Source organism: Argentina anserina, chromosome 2 (genome assembly GCF_933775445.1).
Source record: "Argentina anserina chromosome 2, drPotAnse1.1, whole genome shotgun sequence".
Classification (NCBI taxonomy): domain Eukaryota; kingdom Viridiplantae; phylum Streptophyta; class Magnoliopsida; order Rosales; family Rosaceae; genus Argentina; species Argentina anserina.
The window spans coordinates 9,026,990-9,047,231 of record NC_065873.1 but is presented as its reverse complement, the minus strand read 5'-3'; the positions used below and the strand labels follow the sequence as shown (position 1 = coordinate 9,047,231).

At 38.4% G+C, this 20,242-nt stretch overlaps 1 pseudogene; it reads right to left on the bottom strand.

Moving 5' to 3' along the window:
• Positions 1 to 17,359: 17,359 nt before the first annotated feature.
• LOC126783930 (cysteine and histidine-rich domain-containing protein RAR1-like) lies at positions 17,360 to 19,714 on the bottom strand (annotated as a pseudogene).
• Positions 19,715 to 20,242: the final 528 nt, after the last annotated feature.

Genomic DNA, 20,242 nt, shown 5'->3' with positions numbered 1-20,242 from the left:
AACATTTTGGAGTAATTCCGATGGTAAAACATTGACTAAAGGAATGTGTTCATATGAATATATGTATGTATTTTTGTTTAAGCTTTAATTGAATTTTTTTAAGTAAACTAGCTCATTAATTTAATATGACTTGAGGTTACACACCAGAAATTTGAATATGATGTAGCATATTTGTTTTTCTTATTCAACATCGGGCCTTATATCTATACTACAATATAAAGCCATCACTTAAAAAAATCACCCAAAAAATGTTTTTCTGAAAAAAATATTTATTAAATACAATTACATAAAAGAATTGTGTTATAAAAATAAAATAAAAATATAATTACAAAAAAAATCTGTTCTTTTCGTTTTTACACAATAATCTATGTGATAAATTAACACATGCATCACAAATGAGTATCGAGTCTAATAATAATTAAATGTAGTAGAGTAAATGAACTGTAACGACCCCAAAATTCTGAGCCTAAAAACTCAAAATTCCAAAGTCGTTAAACACTAAACAATTTCACTGAAAACGAAATCATTTAAAATGACCAGCGGATCATTACTGAGTTCTCAATACAACTCAGAAGAACCAATTATTACAACCCAAATTATAATGCAATATTATAACAAATGGAATTGCGTAATTCTCACAACAAACTCACAAGATAGTCACACAAAATCCTCACACAAGCTGGAGATAAATAACTTCAAGTCCTCTGAGCGGTCCGTCAATTCCCGCTAATCCACACCTGCGGAGTTATCCACTACACCATCGAATTGGTGCACCGGGATTGTAAACACAAACCCGGTAAGCTTTACAGCTCGTATGAGTAAAATGAAAATATAACTCGCATATTAATATATATACGAAAATCCACAAATCAAACAAATATAAATGCACTCATGAGTCAATGGACGGCCCATCTGGTTGTCCCAAAGAAATATGAAAAGAAGCGCTCATGAGAAATTAAGTAACCCTTCTGGTTACCCAAATGCATTTATAATACGGGTACCAAGAACGCTGGTACACATCTATTACCCCTCTCGTAATACACCGTCGATATTGGATAGCCACCCGCTACCCAACATCCAAAACAATCTGAGTACCCATGAGCAGATAACCACCCGTTACCTCACATGTAGTACTAAGGCAGACAGACTAGAGCACTAACTGTATCGTAACTTTCACCCGGCCAAAGGCTAGGTTCCGACTTGCCAAACACGTACAATAATCTCACATCATATTGTACCAATCACGTCCGAAGACAAATCAACATTTTAACAATCTCAATGTTAAAAATCACGTACAATAATCTCACATCATATTGTACCAAAAATCATGTCCGAAGACAAATCAACATTTTAACAATCTAAATGTTAAAATCACGTACAATAATCTCACATCATATTGTACCAAAAATCATGTCCGAAGACAAATCAACATTTTAACAAACTCAATGTTAAAATCACGTACAATAATCTCACATCATATTGTACAAATCAAAATCACATGCTCGATATTTAAATCTCGTCATCGAAATGACATAAATCACGATAAAATCATAACAGTATATTATATAGCAAACTATATATATATGTACATATTTACCATTTATACAATATATATATATAATCCATTATATCGTATACATGTCATATTTCATAAACACGTCCGAAGACAAAAACTCGTCCGAAGACAAAACTCGTCCGAAGACAAAACATTTTAACAAACTCATGTTAAAACCACGTACAATAATCACACCTCATATTGTACAAAAATCACATCACATGCTCAACATTTAATTCTCGTCATTCGAAATGACCAATTCCAACGAATTCATAACAGTATATAATATAGCAAACTATATATATATGTACTTATTACCATTTATACGATATATACGTAATCCACTATATTGTATACGTGTCGTAATTCAATATTAAAAACTCTTGCAAAAATCTTGGAATCACCGCAAGGGTATATTCGTAAATAAGTGAGATTTTACTCACATTCTTTCCTGCGTGCAACTTCCATGACCCTGAAAGTAATTTCCTCACTCGTTTCGTCAGTCACCTAATAGCACGATAAATGCTTAGAAAATGATACTTAAAATATCAGGTGACGAGTTCAGCACAGCTAAATGTTGTTCATAAAACATTGTTCACGGAACACTGTTCATGTTTACTAATCACTGTTTTTACTAAACCACTGTTCACAGTTACTGTTTTACCAAAACACTGTTCACAGTTACTGTTTTACCAAAACACACAGTTACTGTTTACCATGTCACTGTTCAAATTACTGTTACAGTTTACTATTCACAGTTACTGTTACAGACCACTATTCATGCAATGGTACTATTCACCGGTACTATTCACAGTCACTATTCATGCGGCGTTACTGTTCCCGACCGCCACCAATCATCACCAAATTTCATCACCACAACCTAAACAACAACTTCCTAGTTGACACAAAGTTCTAAATCCGAGCCTAAACAGTCCAAACACCGAAGAACATATATTCGGCACTATTCACAAACCCTAGAAATTGAAATTTTGATTCGGGTACTTACACTTCGATTTGGCTCGATTCCTTTTGTGGGAATGTTGCTGGGACTGAAACAAGCAAAACCCCCCAAGAATCTCGAGCCATGGTGGCCGGAGGAGGCGCCGCCGCCACAGCAGTAACTTCCGGCGGTTGCTACACCGTGTGTGGTTGTCGCCGGAGTGCAAGGCATAGCCCAAAAGATGGAGCTCGTCGAGCCCGTCAGTTTGATAGTTGGCACGACACGAGGCGACGTCGGATGGTGGAGAAATCGGCCGGAGAAGTTTTTTTTTGGTCGGGTGAACAGTACCCGAGCTCAGGTGAACAGTAACCTGAGCTGATTTTTAGAAAAATCTGATTTTTAATCTCCTTTCCTTCCTTTTATACTATTTCCAAAATCGGAAACGAACTTCCGACGTTAATAACTTTTGCATCCGACGTCCGATTCGAACGCATGACGTGTCCACGAATTCGTATCGATGAGCTCTACGACTTTCGTGAAGGAAGTTTTTGCAACCGAGCGACGGAATAAAAGTCGATCTATACGTTGCGGTAACGTTACGTTTTCTAATTAAACGATCCGAGAACGTTTCCGTTTTTGTTTTGAAATGTCGCAAACCTCCAATTGTCGTCTTGAATTAATTTCACAACTTTAACACTTAAAAAAATACTCGACATTTAGTTTCTAAAAATTCGGGTTATTACATTCTACCCCCCTTAAAAGGAATTTCGTCCCGAAATTCAAGTTCACTCAATAAACAACTGTGGGTATCCCGTCTTCATATCCGACCCTAGCTTCCATGATGCATCACCTTCATCATGATGGCTCTACAATACCTTGACTAGCTCCACTTCCTTCCTCCAAAGCTTCTTTGTGGATCTATTCAAAATACAAACCGGCTCAAAACAAAAGTGGTATTTTCCTTCACTTCAATGGTGTTATGATCGATCACATATGCGACACATCAAGATCATACTTCCTCAACATGGAAATGTAGAAGACGTTGTGAACGTCCGACATGCTAGTAGGCAAGGCTAGTTTTCCCACCTTCTCGAGAATCTCAAAGGCCCAACATACCTCGGCCAACTTTTCTTTCTTGTCAAATCTCACTACACCCAACTTTGGCCCAACAGATAGGTGATCGACATGGTCTACCTTAAGTGCCTCATAGGGTACCATGCCGATGCTGGAAGGGTAACTGTCGTTGTAGGCGAACTCAATCAATCTCAAATGATTTCACAGCTACCTTAAAATCCAGCATACAAGCTCTCAACCTATCTTTTGTTACCTCAAACTTCCTCCATCAGACAATCTGTCACATGTCATAACAATCATAGTCGAATGTGAGCTACTCAAAATATAATCATCCTCCCGAAACATAATGATGTTTTCAGCATGGAGGCGTCGACGCCCTCTTTTGTCTAGTTCACCACTCTCTTGCGATTTGACAGACTATCCTCACGTCATGAGTTAGCTCCTACCACTAAGCATGGTCAAAACTCTCAACATCTAACATGAGTCAAATCAATGATTAACACATGCCTACTACTTTCATCACACATAGTGGTTTTCAAATAAACGTGCTTTATCACGACAATACCTTCATGACTTCACCACAATGCATCGCTAGAATAACGAACCTACCATTCCTTCCAATCAACAAAATAATCTCCTTTCATGATCATCTTATTATAACCATAAAAAGTTGTCGTGCATGATACCCACTCAAGTACCATATTTGTATCGGCAACACGATAAAGAAATCTTAACTCATTGAGTTCACAACCACCACAGTACACCACATTGGATTAAGAATTACTCTAAAAGAATTCACCAGAGAATCGACTAATATACGCACAAGGCAGTAGAGAACCTCTACCGCCACCACAAGAGTGACGCATCACGCATCCCATCACACTCACCAAAACTTACCGTCGAAAATTAATTACAGCTTCCTGCTTCCATGAGTGGTATGCCACAATTTGGGGTTCAAACAAAGAATGTATTTATCTCCCAACGGTGGAACATGAAAAATTAGGTGAACTTTACAGCGCAAAATCCAACACGACCACAACCGAGATATACTTTACCCCTGGTTCATACATGCCTCAAATGCATGACATACGGTCCCACACAAATGCCCCAGTGCATCATCTAAGATATTGGTTCCTCCACCGTTGTAGTACTAATAAGTTTAGTAATTACTTCAACATAACCCAATATTAGGTCCACCATCTCCTCAAAACTAACCCAAAATGATCGCTATACCACCACTCTAAACAGTTGTTTCTTTACTTTCATTAAGAACCCTCATGGCCAACGCATTCGGCCAAAATAACTTCTCTGCAAGCAGTAATATAATTGATTACTCTTTATCGTAAAATTTATCCCTTGTTGAACACTTCAGTCAACTTCGCCTTATCCAACAATAAAGAATCTGATGCATAGAGGGAAAAAAAAACTCTAAGTCTCCAACACTAACACCACTTGCACTTGAAAAGAAGATTTAGTCCTCAACCATTTTCTTACCAGTTAGAAGGTACTTGTCACGACCAATTCGTTAAAACACCACTAAGCTAAGGTCATCTCATACCTTACCTTCAATAGAGTTACTTCACCGCCATTGCGTCTCATTTGGACCAGTGGCATTGTGAAGTTCCAATCCCCAACACCAAAATAAATAAATCCTGAAAGACCAGCGTTCTCATTTAAATGCTCATCTAGCAAATAATTAATTCATATCGCCACATTGAGATTTCTCCATCACCTTATATTTCTTGCTCAGCCAAGAACAATGTGTAACATCAATTGTCTATAGCCGAACCAAAACAAGTTTGGAATGTCACATCGACAAAATGTGAATCTCAATTCAATAATTGTATTACCACTTTATGGACGTATCATACGCCCTACCACTCTGTTAGCAATAGCGTTAGAGATGCTAGTCACGAAAATTTTCGTTAACCACCTCCAACCTATGGTCTACACATCTCTTACCTGAACGTAATATCTCAACCTTGTTAGGCTTCAACTTAGATTAGTTGCATAACTAAAATCTAGTCCTTAACATTTAAACACTGAACATCCCTCAATATAGGGTCAACGCTCTCTATCAAGACTCCTTGATAGTTCTCTGCCCTGATAGGAAACTATATACTCAAACCTATTAGCATTCCAGTATTTGGATCGCATGTCAAACTCAGGGAGTATTGTAGCCTCTCTAAGCTGATCGCACCAGTCATTAAGTCTTTGAATTCATTTGTCTCATTCATACGTCGTCTTCGTTATAGGGGCTATAACACAGTATCTCCTGAAACGTCTCACTTTACTCTGATATCACAACGATGTATGTGATAGCTACTTCAGATCCACATACTCAACATATGCCATGACTCAAACTCTCATGACATTATCCGCCTCGAGTCAAAGATACGAAACTCTGATTTCCTGGGTCTACGAATGAACCCACCATGTCAAAACAATCAATAACCGTGTACTGCGTACTCAACCAATCAATTCCTATGATCACATCATAGGTGTGATCCGGAATCACGATCAAATAAGCAGAGAACTCTCCACTTCCACTCACAATAGGACAAGCCTTTCATTGTCTCCAATTCGAGGAACACTCCAAATGCGAAGTGACACATAAAGAGTTTCTCATAGATGTAGGAGTCAATCCTACCATCTCCTCTACCGAACTATCACTAATAAGTGTCGATATCATCTTCTTCTCTTTCTCAGGGTACTCAATCATCTCAAAGTAGATTATGATGCCCTCGATCCAGTGGTCCACTACCATATGATCCAGGCCTCTATGAAATAAGATGTTGACAGACGATTAAAGTCCTTGATCAACTTAACACACGACTATCGTCGTCTCTAACGACTAGTAGCACGGTCAACCTGTTCTACCCGTGGAGCAGCCTCCTCGTAAAGGTTCTCCACATTGCGGACTCGGCCTGCAACCCTACCTCGGCCGCGACCTATCGTCCGTCCTCGGCCCTGTTCACGGCCCTTTTTACAAATTCATCACCATTCAACAATTAACACTCAGTCATACATGTGAAGTCTCGGATTCGAAAAAATAGATCCAACTAATATCAATCATGAAATCTCAGAAGAAGGTGAATCATCGGAGTATCGTCACAATACTCTCTACAGGACCAAACCATAAGGTATGGCTCCTAACACTCTCGCGTACCCGGCGACATATCAATACCGAGGAGCATGTGATGGGTGCCCGCCTGCAGTCGGATCATCGCTCCCGGATGATATTGATAATCACCAAATACGCACTTAGGCTCTGATACCAACTGTAACGACCCCAAAATTCTGAGCCTAAAAACTCAAAATTCCAAAGTCGTTAAACACTAAACAATTTCACTGAAAACGAAATCATTTAAAATGCCCAGCGGATCATTACTGAGTTCTCAATACAACTCAGAAGAACCAATTATTACAACCCAAATTATAATGCAATATTATAACAAATGGAATTGCGTAATTCTCACAACAAACTCACAAGATAGTCACACAAAATCCTCACACAAGCTGGAGATAAATAACTTCAAGTCCTCTGAGCGGTCCGTCAATTCCCGCTAATCCACACCTGCGGAGTTATCCACTACACCATCGAATTGTCCCAAAGAAATATGAAAAGAAGCGCTCATGAGAAATTAAGTAACCCTTTTGGTTACCCAAATGCATTTATAATACGGGTACCAAGAACGCTGGTACACATCTGTTACCCCTCTCGTAATACACTGTCGATATTGGATAGCCACCCGCTACCCAACATCCAAAACAATCTGAGTACCCATGAGCAGATAACCACCCGTTACCTCACATGTAGTACTAAGGCAGACAGACTAGAGCACTAACTGTATCGTAACTTTCGCCCGGCCAAAGGCTAGGTTCCGACTTGCCAAACACGTACAATAATCTCACATCATATTGTACCAATCACGTCCGAAGACAAATCAACATTTTAACAATCTCAATGTTAAAAATCACGTACAATAATCTCACATCATATTGTACCAAAAATCATGTCCGAAGACAAATCAACATTTTAACAATCTAAATGTTAAAATCACGTACAATAATCTCACATCAGATTGTACCAAAAATCATGTCCGAAGACAAATCAACATTTTAACAAACTCAATGTTAAAATCACGTACAATAATCTCACATCATATTGTACAAATCAAAATCACATGCTCGATATTTAAATCTCGTCATCGAAATGACATAAATCACGATAAAATCATAACAGTATATTATATAGCAAACTATATATATATGTACATATTTACCATTTATACAATATATATATATAATCCATTATATCGTATACATGTCATATTTCATAAACACGTCCGAAGACAAAAACTCGTCCGAAGACAAAACTCGTCCGAAGACAAAACATTTTAACAAACTCATGTTAAAACCACGTACAATAATCACACCTCATATTGTACAAAAATCACATCACATGCTCAACATTTAATTCTCGTCATTCGAAATGACCAATTCCAACGAATTCATAACAGTATATAATATAGCAAACTATATATATATGTACTTATTACCATTTATACGATATATACGTAATCCACTATATTGTATACGTGTCGTAATTCAATATTAAAAACTCTTGCAAAAATCTTGGAATCACCGCAAGGGTATATTCGTAAATAAGTGAGATTTTACTCACATTTTTTCCTGCGTGCAATTTCCACGACCCTGAAAGTAATTTCCTCACTCGTTTCGTCAGTCACCTAATAGCACGATAAATGCTTAGAAAATGATACTTAAAATATCAGGTGACGAGTTCAGCACAGCTAAATGTTGTTCATAAAACATTGTTCACGGAACACTGTTCATGTTTACTAATCACTGTTTTTACTAAACCACTGTTCACAGTTACTGTTTTACCAAAACACTGTTCACAGTTACTGTTTTACCAAAACACACAGTTACTGTTTACCATGTCACTGTTCAAATTACTGTTACAGTTTACTATTCACAGTTACTGTTACAGACCACTATTCATGCGATGGTACTATTCACCGGTACTATTCACAGTCACTATTCATGCGGCGTTACTGTTCCCCGACCGCCACCAATCATCACCAAATTTCATCACCACAACCTAAACAACATTTCCAACAACTTCCTAGTTGACACAAAGTTCTAAATCCGAGCCTAAACAGTCCAAACACCGAAGAACATATATTCGGCACTATTCACAAACCCTAGAAATTGAAATTTTGATTCGGGTACTTACACTTCGATTTGGCTCGATTCCTTTTGTGGGAATGTTGCTGGGACTGAGACAAGCAAAACCCCCCAAGAATCTCGAGCCATGGTGGCCGGAGGAGGCGGCGCCGCCACAGCAGTAACTTCCGGCGGTTGCTACACCGTGTGTGGTTGTCGCCGGAGTGCAAGACATAGCCCAAAAGATGGAGCTCGTCGAGCCCGTCAGTTTGATAGGTGGCACGACACGAGGCGACGTCGGATGGTGGAGAAATCGGCCGGAGAAGTTTTTTTTTGGGTCGGGTGAACAGTACCCGAGCTCAGGTGAACAGTAACCCGAGCTGATTTTTAGAAAAATCTGATTTTTAATCTCCTTTCCTTCCTTTTATACTATTTCCAAAATCGGAAACGAACTTCCGACGTTAATAACTTTTGCATCCGACGTCCGATTCGAACGCATGACGTGTCCACGAATTCGTATCGATGAGCTCTACGACTTTCGTGAAGGAAGTTTTTGCAACCGAGCGACGGAATAAAAGTCGATCTATACGTTGCGGTAACGTTACGTTTTCTAATTAAACGATCCGAGAACGTTTCCGTTTTTGTTTTGAAATGTCGCAAACCTCCAATTGTCGTCTTGAATTAATTTCACAACTTTAACACTTAAAAAAAATACTCGACATTTAGTTTCTAAAAATTCGGGTTATTACATGAACATAGAACATCTAAGACTGTCGGACTACGAGAGAAGACCATGCAAAATTAATATAAAGAAAAAATAGCCAATTTGTCTGTCAAAACTATATTGTGCAATCATAGAAAGAGAACCAGTAACCTATCATAGAAACTCTAATTTTTTTAGATGCAAAAAGCTATCGGATCAACCGAATCTAGACAAAAAGGGGACTCACCGACTTGAGATTGAATCCCAGACATCGATATAGCCGAAAGAGCCCGGAAACACACTACAAGGCCCAAATTCAACCCCATATACTAAAACCCAAGTCCAGACGCAAGCCTAAAACGCTTCCCTGCAATTAATGACCATGCATACGACCAAAGGTCGACCCGATATCTAACGGGCATAGAGCCTATTCCGGATTTCATTTTCCAATATGCTTAATTGACTTGGGATGACCAATACATGGTCTGCCATGAACCAGAATATAGGTATAAAGAGCTCCGGAAATCTATAATTCTAACTAGTATTAGTAATTGATTCAAAAGTTGAGATCAATTTGAGACCTGTATATATACAGTCCCCTTCTAGAGCAGAACCCCGCATTGAAAGCAAAGTGCGGAGGCTCTTATTTCACTAGTTTTTTATTCACTTTTTCACATCTCCACAATTCAGTGATTAAATATGTATGTATAAATCATTCATACAAAATTACATTCAATTTGGTGACCGTTTGAGCTTTCACAATTATGATTTACAAGAACGATTCTAGTTGGACAAATTCGGTTGGTTCATAGATTTAATAGTGTGTCGATACCTTAACGATCACCTAATTGGGTACAATTTTATAGATGATCTACACATACATATCTAACTACGAAACGGTGGAGATGTGAAAAAGTGACTGAAAAACTAGTCAAATAAAGACATCCACACTTTAATTTCAAAACGGGACTTCGTTCTCGAAGAGGAATGATATGTGTGTATATATATATGGCTCCTCCACTAAGGGATCCCTTTTTGGGGTCTAAAAAAGGGATATGTCACTTGACTAACTTTTCTATCACATTCCAGAATCTCCACCATTCAACATTAAGAGTACAATGTGTAGATCACCCCTGTACAATTTCAGCTAAAATGGTGATCGTTAAGTATAAAACTTAACGCAAGCAATGGACGCACTAAATCTGTCAAACCTGAACCGTTCATACTTATACGTTTAAATCATAGTTTTGAATGTCTTAAACACCTCTATTTTGGCTGAAATTTTACATATGTGATCTACACATTATACTCTAAATGTTGAATGGTGGAGATGCTGAAATGTGATTGAAAAGTTAATCAAATGACCTATCTCTTTTTTAGACCCCAAAAGTGGATCCATTAGTGGAATGGCCATATATATATATATATATATATATATATATATATATATATAGTCCCTATCCAGAGTGAAGCTTCACTCTGAAATTACAGAGTGAAGTTCCAATTTTGACACACTTTTCGGTTAATTTTTTTCACCATAAGTGATTCAATATTTAGGTATGTTATTCAAGATCATCCCTACAAAATTTCATCTAATTCGGACATCGTTTGTGTTTTCAAAATTGAGATTTACACGAACGGTTCACGTTGAACAGTGTTAATTCATTCATTGATTTAATCTAATTTCAATACCTTAACGATGTCCGAATTAGATGAAATTTTGTAGGGATGATCTTAAATAGCATACCTAAATATTGAATCGCTTATGGTGAAAACAATTGGCCGAAAAGTGTGTCAAAATTGGAACTTCACTCTGGATAGGGACTGTATATATATATATATATATATATATATATATATATATATATATATATATATACAGTGTATCTCGGCTGTGGAGGTACGGACGGGTTTTCCGTCCGGATGCCGGCGACGCTGTTTCTTCTCACCGGAGTGACACCACACCTCCTAGATGCTGCTGCGACGAATAAAAAGGTTAAAAAGATCGGGGTCCGACCTAAGCAGCAACCTCACTCAGATTTTCACCACCAATCATGGTGTACCTCCGTTCCCGATCTCTTTCGTCTTTTTCTTCTTCGCAGTAGTGTCTAGGAGGTGTGGTGTGGTGTCACTCTGGCGAGAAGAAACGGCGTCGCCAGTGTCCGGATTGTAGAAAAACGACGAAAATCCGAACGGAAAACTCATCCAGACCTCCGCACCTGAGAAATTTTATATATATATGTGTGTGTGTTACTACTGTTACAGTCAAGTTCATCACAGCGAGGTCAACTTGATGCTGTTACTATCAAGCCAGATCAATCACAACAAGATCGTTCTTGGATCCTTTCCTCGATCGATTTTGGGTCTAGTCGCACCGCAAAAACACCCTCTTACACAACTAAATAGAAAATAACAAAGCATAAGAATATGACATATATACATTAAGAACGTCACACTTTGTGCTCCTATCAACAACCTCTCACTTAGACTTTGCTAGTCCCTTAGAGTTCCTAGAGTTCGATATAACCATCGTTAATATAGTAATCGACCTTTTTGTCAAACCAAAATTGACCATGTATTCCACATATTTGGCCAATTACAACTATGCCACAACCAATCCAAATATTTCATGATCAATTATATGATTAGTTCCAATTATATTGAATACTAATCTGCAATGAACCAAATCCACCATTTTACACATACTATGTGTACTCAGATTTACTAAGGCAACCCATTACTCATTAACACCAACACCTTGCCAGTACAATAAAAACACAAGACCACATTCCAAAATCTAGTCTATGATCATGGCTTCGTACAACATCAAAACATGTATTCCCTAGTTAATGGAATCAAATAAGCTAAACCATGCAAGCCGCTTCCCTCTACCACTCAAAAGTCCAACACTTCTAATTATGCTTTTAAACATCAAAGTTCATGCTTCCATATGGCTACCTAATCGAACATTAACAAGGAAACCAAAATCTCATGCTTCCATATGGCTACCTAATCGAACATTAACAAGGAAACCAAAATCTCATGCTTCCATATGGCTACCTAATCGAACATTAACAAGGAAACCAAAATCTCCACAAGCTCAGTGAACCCGAAGATAAACAGAAACCTCTATATACCAACCCCTTCAATCATAATTAACCTGAAACCTAGAGCACCCGTGACCTAACAACCAAAACTAACTTCACAATTATAAAACAAGAACATAAGAGTAACCCATCTACTGCTCTTCCTCCCAGTTCACATTGATAAAATTCCTAATCTTCTGTAATCAATTCATGTTGAGTCCACTAATTAGAAATCATAATCCTGCTCCTGCAATTACAACCACCCGTACACCCTCACTGTACACAGTGGTTCACTGTCTAAAACAACAAGATCACAGGCAAGGGAGGAATTAGAAATGAAGGAGAAGCCTAGTACTTACCGCCGTAAGCCAACCATTGGTTGTAGGTTGAGGAATCGATCGGAATACCCAGAAAGTGGTGAGCATCTCCCCTTCTCCGATCTGTCCCAAAAGCTACTGCATGCTTAAATAGGAACCAAAGAAGGAACAAGGACAGAGAGAGACCGAACGGTGGTGCGTCGGCCAGAGTTGTAGTGGCGGCGAAGGAAGGACGTTGGGGAGAAGGAAGAATGAAGCAGAAGAAGAAAAGATGAGGAAAAGAAAAATGGTGCGATCGAAAGAGAGTGGGAAAATTTAAGAGATGCCCAAGTGGAAATTTCCATATTTCCCTCACAGAAACATTAAATCCTACCTCGACGCTTAATTTTAGTTGCTAAAAAATTTTCCATACAATAACTGTTTTAAACGTGTCGCACGTCTACGAACTCGAGTCGACGAGTTCTACAACTTTCTTGAAGAAAGTTTCTTTGAAAAACGTACGCATCGAAAAGTCAATTTTTAAAACCGCTACCCTTAAAAATGAATCGTTACGAGCAAACGTTAAAGGTAAAACAATACGGAATGGTACAAGGTTCAAGTCGTATCAACCGTCCTTGAGGATACCTTGCATTATGTGTCTTCAAGTCAAGTAGGTACTCCATCAGCCTTAACTAGTTTTTGGCATCACAATCTCTACCTCTTTTTGTGTTTAACACTCATACGGCACACCAAAATCTCTTTCACCAAATACGCAGAAAGCAAAAAAGATATCATTCCATTTAATAACGTAGTTTTTTCCCTCTCTCCCTGTCCAAAAGCTCAAGCTGCTAAGGTTAGGGTTTTGCGAGGAACCAAACCGCGTGGCGTCCATTCCTTCCCCATGGCAGCCTCTATTGTATCCATGACAGCCATATTAGCTTCAAAACCCTCTTTATCTCACTATGACAAGCTTGTCAATCTCGGCAACCTCAAAAACCCTAAGGGAGGCTTCGGGCTCCAAAATTCTACCTAGTTGGAAAGTTGAACACAACTAGGGTTGTTGCTTTTGATCAATTCAGGAACGCAATGCATTCTATTTAGGGATTGAGCGACTATATGTGGCGACTATATGTGCCTGTGGAGATTCAAGCCAGTGGAGATTCAAGCTAGAGGAGATTGTTTCCTCTTCACCTTCACTACCGGAAAAAGACATGGAACGTGTGAAAAAGAGTGGTTCGTCGGGACACTAGCATGTCATGATCCTTCTTAACGATTATGATGGATTTTTCAGATATCATGGTGGTTGTCCTTATTTTTGTCTGGATCTAGGTGGTTGAGATCAAAGGCTTACCACCGGGCCTGACAACTGCTCTAATAATAAAGCTTATTGGAGAAACCATTGGATCAGTGTTACGAGTTGATGACTCGGGTCTGAGCAGTGGTGTGGCTTGGGTTCGTGTAACCCTACCTCTGCATGATTCCGTTCGACCACGCCCATTCGATGGCTTAGGGATTCTCCTGAGGTTGTGATTCATGTGGAGTACAAGTACGAGAAGATATTGGGACGCTGCTTGATCTGCTCCATGATTAATCATAGAGGTCTGTCATGTTCCCGGTTTGTTGAAGAGATATAAGCATCGTCAAAGACACAACTTGCCCCGATAGCTCCTCTAGCCCCTTCTTTGGTCTTTCGCGGAAGCATGGCACATGTTCTAGTTTCTCCGCCCCTCCCAATGCCGCCACATCTACCAAAGGAAAGGAGGTAGGTGTAGATTCGCTCCTTAGAGGCTGCCCCGACTGTAGAAAAGGTTTCTGGGGCCCGGTGCTGCCGTGAGGTTGAGTCGTCGCCGCAGGGGAAATGCAACAAGAATGGCATGTCACTAGTTGTGATCAACCTAACCCCTACGAAGCTAGGGTTTAAGGTCACACCAAAGGTGCTCTCAAAATCAAGCGCATAAACGCTTCTCCGGCAAAGGTAGGTCGTCCCCGCGGCCAAAGGAACAAGAACAAGGGAGCGACACGATGTGACTCAACCTGAAGTTAGATGTGGAGCTAGGGCTGACGCTAGCGGAGCTACTGAGTGATAAGACCAGCAAGAGTTTGGTTGCATAGGTGGTCTTTGGTGTGGATCCGGGTTAACTGTTGGAGGGCCAAGCCCAGGTGGAGTCCAATGCTAAGGGGGACTGATTTCCTAGCCCAGCTAGGAAAGACCTTTTTCTTTCCCTCGATTGTTTGTTCTCAAATAATTTCGTGGTTAGAAAAGTTATATGCTTTCGTGCTTTCATTTTCTTGAACTTTGGTTATATCCATTTTGTTTTGGACACTAATTTTGTTTTGGATTTCATTTTTCGTTTTATGTTATTTAGTAGGTAGCGCTTGTTGAGGGTGGCTTGTCACCCTCTGCATGATTCTTGTGCTCTTTGTGGCCTGATGCCAAATGAATTCATTTCATTCCCCTAAACAAATCTCTCTCACCAAACTCCAACTCTAATATACCTCTCCAAAACGTGGAATCCACCTCTATTTCCCCTCTTACTTCTCTGCTCCTAACTCGGATTCTCCACCACCCAATCCACCAATTCTACCTGCTCCTCAAGAAGAACTTCATAACGTCACTAACCTCAACCACGCAATTGATGTTCTCATTAAATCGGTCTACTGAACTGATTAATTTTGCCGACCATAATGCCAATCCACAGTGTTCACAACCCGCATGTACCTAATGTGCATTTCCACGATTACGCTTCTCACAAGTGATTTTTGATAGGCGCACTTTGTGCGACGTTCTTAATATATTTTTACCTCTATTTGTACTTTGCTTAGCTCTTATTATTGTAGTATAGAGTCATTGAGTCGAGTTAGGAGTCTTTAGTGACGTTCGTTCCCTTTTGGTGCTAAAACGGGTGTAAAATGCAGAAATTGTCGAGAGTACTATAGAGTAGTATTCATTGTCGAACTAGGAAACCTAGTTTGGTTAGGATTTTTATTATTCGATATTTCTGTAACATTTGTGATTTATATTTATTATTTATTTCCTTATTTTCAGAATTAAATGTGAGATAATGACTTGGAAATTATGGAAAGAAAGAGAAGAAGAAGGAAACAAAATGAGAAAAAGGAAAGAAATAATTTAGTTTCTGAATAAGATGAAAAGGAAGAAGTATGTAGCCTCATAGGAGGGAAGGTTCATCCGGCAATTAAAAGGAAAGAATAAGAAAAGAAGAAAACAAAAGAAGAAAAAGGAATGAGAGAACAAAGAGATAATTCTAAAAAATGCATGTGGCCTAGAAGAAGGGAGAATGCATGTGACTAACAAAGATGATCATCATTCAATCGAGAAGGAAAGAAAAGAAAAAAAAGGAAATAGAGAATCAGCCCATTACCATGTAGCCCCTCTCACCTATTCCTCTATAAATAGCATGTCATTCCTACATACTGGTATCTCCATTCTCTCACAAACAAAGCCGAATTGCTGCCTAAATACATCCAGAAAATTTAAGCCAAAAACCTTCATCCATCATCACCAAGCCGTGCTCATCTTCTTCCTCCACCAATTCGAATTCATCCTTGCTTCATCCTAGAAGGTTTCTAATGTGTGATTCATCCATGGCTTGTAATCTTTCTTTTTATTTTCTGCAAATTTCGAATTCATTGTATGAATCATTAGATGTTATTTTCGGTTTCATATATGAAGAACATAAATTCAGACTTCTTTGGTTTTATGTTTTGATTGCATGAACTCATGAAATATGTGTGTAGCATCTATGGGCAGTAGGTTTTCGATTTCTATTTAGGTTTTATTTTAAATTATTCCTTTAATTTGTGCATCTAAATCAATGCTTGAGGAAGCCAAGGTCATGGTTCTCATAAGGTTGCGATTTAATTCACCAAAGTGTTCTTTGATTGAATATGCGCTTCGTGTTTCAATTATTGATACTTGTTTAGGGTTGTGATAGTTCTAGGAATTTACATGTTTAATCAAGATGAGTGACGTCATGCTTGCTTACATGTCTCCAATTCGACTTAATGTGCTTATGTGCTACTTTGTTGTTTAACTAGTACGCTTCTTTATGTTGAACTCTTTGTAGCATATGTTTAGGATTGGACGCTTCGTTGATTCTAAATAACTAGGAAGTCTTAACGATTAGATGAACTGCTTCGGACTCTAATTAGAATTGGAATTGAAATAGACTTATAAAGAATCGAAATACTTCACTACTACAAAGTTCCCCATTAGCACATATTTGCATCAGTGTCTATTGGGGGCAATACATACTGATATCAGTGTGTAATTTTATTAGCACCTCTGCAGCCACTAATAAAATATCAGTGTCATATGTAAGAGGTGCTATGGGGGTATTACACACCAATAAATCATCAGTGGCAAAGTAACAATGATTTATTAAAAAAAAAAGGTGCCAACAGGCACCTCTCTAAATTCTTACAGTATTATACAGTACAACCAGTAACAGTAACAAATATACATAACTCTCAAAATCTAAACACAAGAAATGATCAAATTCTTCCTAGCTCTCCAGATGTCTTTGAAACACCACTTTTTCTAAGCAACATGTGTCCAGTACCTGAAGAAAAATTAAAGAATTAATCAGTTCTAGCTACTTGCAGGGATGGAGGGGAACAAGGAGAAACAAATTTGAAAGCAAACTCATTACTCCTATCAGAATTGAAGCTTATTTGTTTTGTTTGACATATATATTGCTTGTCTCAGACCCCATTACAATATGATAGAGTACAGTAGGCTAAAAAATTGGGGTAGAAGTAGGAGAGAACAATTACCGCATACATGCACTCATTAATGAGAAAATCCTTGAGTTCACGTACATTGCAACATCTAACTCCTGCATTAGCTAATCATATGGTAGTACCTGGAAAAAAGGAAAAAAGAAGGAACTGTCACAGTCCTTTTCAACAAGAAGGAAAAAGAGAGTATTTTTAGTTTTGTCTGATACAAGCACATATAACAAAATTGATCAGCAACTTCCAACTTCTGAACAATAAGGTAACAAAATTAAATACTTGAACACAAATAGCCAGTACTCCAAATCCAGCTTCAAGAGAAAGAAGCAAACTGAGGAACAGAACATACCAAGATAGCGTCCCATGAACAACATGAAGTACTGCAAAACCCAAATGTTCTTTCTCATGGTGGATTTCACTCACTGATCTTCCCCAAGGGCCTTGATAATCTGTAATGCTTTCAGTAAGTGGCGTTGTAACTACATTTACTGGCTTTGAGTTCATTTCTTTGGATTGTGATCCTGGACAAGGAAGAATTTGCTTCAGCCTAGGATGTAAAAGAAATTTTGAAGAGGATGAATACGTTCTGAAAGTTGGAGCTTTATTATCAACCAAATAGAAGTAATATACCATAAGTGAAGAATCTTATATCATTTGAACAAAAAGAAAAGGATAATTTAGGGAATCAGCACTGATGGTTAGACGACCCAAACAATCAGAAAATACATGAAGAGAATGGGAAGGGTTTGAATCAGGCGATAACATAACATATGGGATGATTAGACATCATCTAAACCCAAACCCAAAATCTTTTCTTTGTCTCTCTGTGGAATGTCAGCTATTTTCGCAGAACCCCTCAGCGATGGAAATACATTATGCCATCATTGCATCGTGCTAACATTCATCTACAAGAAACTCTATAGCATTTCTATACCCATATTTCAAACATCCATATCAATATATATCTGTAAACTGTAATACTCTTATTTTTCACCACAAGTCACAAATAGAAACAAGTATTACAATCTCTTCTATTTTCTATAGTTAAAAGCATTCTAATCAGCCAGATGTACAACATCCATGAAAAGACCACCCATTTCTGGAGACATACCAAGCTTGGAAATTGAGACTAAATCAAAACACAACCAAATGAACGTACCATGATCTGAGCAGAAGAAGCCTTGCTGGCACCTAGCACACAACTGTTTTGCTGATGCATCAGGTGCAGGAGCAGAAGTAGGTAAGGAAACAGGAGTCCTAGGTTTCGGCTTTGCCAACACTGGTTTCTTTGTCGTGTGTTTACCAGTCTCGCACCTTTTTCAACCCAAAGAAGAATAAAGGAAAGGAATAGTAATGTCAGAAACCTAAATGCACAATCAACCGAAAAGGATCACAAGAATCATATACATTCAACAACAAATAATCACTTACCCTTCTAATTCTAAAAACAAGCTCAAACCATGACTGTTTTTCTTGCAACAACTCCACTCTTTAATCCCATCATGAAATATAGGCTGAAAAAACAAAGACTCAATGCTTAGCACGCCATTGAACTAAACCAAACATAACTAAATCAATAAGCATATCTGTATACTTACTCCCTAATAAAATCGAAGATGACCACACCATCGAAACCAAGCAAAAACATGCAAAAGAATAACCAGAATCAAAATATAATAACTAGGATTTCACACAACAAAACTAAAACTTCCACACTCTATCCTAACAGTGAAAAATCCATGTCACATACACACATTGCGCATTGATTTCAATTGGATCACATTCATAACAGTAGAACATGCCTAATTTTTCAATTCATTCTTAAAATTAAGACATAGATTGAACTAATTCGCATTTTCACGAGCTGAAATAAGCAATCGAATTGAGTTTTGGATTTCGATTAGGGATATTTTTAGCTCAAATAAAAAGCATGAAGCAGCGGAATCAATATGAATGATTTTGAAGAAGGATTAGGCGAGTACTGGAGAAAAGGGAGAAAGAGAGTACCGCAGCGTGGTATTGGCAAGAGCCTTCGGGGTTGTTGTCGTCGGAAAACGAGGCGTTGCAGTCGATTCGCTGGCACTGAAGCAAAGTTGCCGGCTAGGCCTCCATTCTCTATGTATCTGAATGAAGAAGAAGAAAAATAAATCAAATATGCACCAGATGTATGAAATCAAATACCGTTAGATCGGACCTACGGTAAGCATGAGAGATCTAAATCGTCGTTAACGTTGGCAGATCCAAACCGTCGTCGACGTCGGTAGATCCAAATTCCAGATTCGCCAGTTCACCTCTTAATTGAGTGAGAGAAGATGTAAGACTAAGTGAGAGAAAGATGATGGATAAAGAGAGATCCATGAGATAAAATTTGGAGGGAGGTATGAATCGGTCTCAGAGAGAGAGGATAAGGTTTCGGTCATGTGTGCTGTGTGAACAAAAAGGAAAGTGGGTTGTGAATTATTTTTCTGTTTTTTTCCTCTATTTGACGGGTCCCGAGAAGAAAAAATCCACCGATAGTTTTATCAGTATGATAAACTACTATTTTCACAATGATGTACTGTTTAAGAAGACGTTTTCACACTGATATACTATTTAGAGAGGTGCTAATGGGGAACTTTGTAATAGTGTTTGCTGCCTATA